The sequence below is a fragment of the Nanorana parkeri genome, unplaced genomic scaffold (assembly GCF_000935625.1).
Source record: "Nanorana parkeri isolate BGI_ZX_2015 unplaced genomic scaffold, ASM93562v1 scaffold1320, whole genome shotgun sequence".
NCBI lineage: Eukaryota > Metazoa > Chordata > Amphibia > Anura > Dicroglossidae > Nanorana > Nanorana parkeri.
Window position 1 is genome coordinate 22,863 of NW_017307588.1, and position 1,258 is coordinate 24,120.

Genomic DNA, 1,258 nt, shown 5'->3' on the forward strand with positions numbered 1-1,258 from the left:
GTCCGCTCGTTTTCTTCCCCCGGTCCCCTCTGCAGCTCGGGTCTGGCCGCTGCTCCTCTGCCCCGCCTGCTATTGGATATTTTAAAATGCAATCGCCAATAGCAGGCTGGCTATTGCACCCGCACACATGAGAGTTCTCCATCAGGTCCTCCTATGCTGATTGACAGCAGGCAGTGGGCAGATGCAATAGCCAGCCTGCTATTGCATCCATTTTCATATACATATGATATTCATATCTATTCAAATCTATCATTTTATCCAGGTGGAACCTTTTATTTTCCTATGTCAATGTCAGGAACGTAGAACTAATGCCCATAGCATAAGGAGGGCTCGAGTTACTACACACACTATGGCACGCAGAAACGTGCATGGTGACAGACGAGCAGTAACTGCACATGTGCGTGTGCAACGTGCGCATAATCGCGTGCAACGTGCACGTATGACCGCGCACGTGCCCAGTGCACGAATTGGCGCCAATCGGCCTATTTAAACCCCAAGCAGCAACTGATAGTTGCTGGAAGATCTCAGCTGTACCTGTACCTGTGTTCCTGTATCTGAATCCTGTGACTGACCCGGCTTGCTCCTGTTTCCTGCTGTCTGCTGCCTGCCTTCTGACCTCGGCTTGTCTGACTATTCTCCTGCCTCCTGATTCGGCTCCGATCTGTCTGTTTGGTTCTGAACCGGCTTCAACTGACCATGTCTACCATCCGGATTCTCCTGGCCTACCAGCCACTGACCCAGTCCGCCTGAATCCTGCATCTGGCTGCCTGAATCCTGAATCCTGCATCTGGCTTCCTGCATCCGGCTTCCTGCATCCTTACCAGCAGGTGATCAGCATCCACAGGCACTGGTGTCTCTCTACGTCCGTGCGCTACCTGTGCCATCTCCAGGGGTGCTCTGACGAGAGTTGAAATGGCCACTTGTGGTCTCCATCGGGAAGCCTGTGTGACAGGGCCGACAACACAGCAGATATATAAGAATGGATGTCGCCCCCTAACAGGACGTTCCTTGAAAATGGACCTTCATGGCATCACATATTATTTTATAGCTGCAGACATTAATAAGGGACTTTTATTTCGTGATTTGCTTTACATCTTCTGAAACATTTTTCCTACCAAAATCAGTCACGTACTTATTTCGACACCCTGCTTCAAGATTAAAGCCGCCCTAGAAAAAAAACTTGGCTACATGAAGTTTAACTTCATTTTCACATCACATGAATGTAAATGACTCATAATTAATGGATAAATAAGTAATT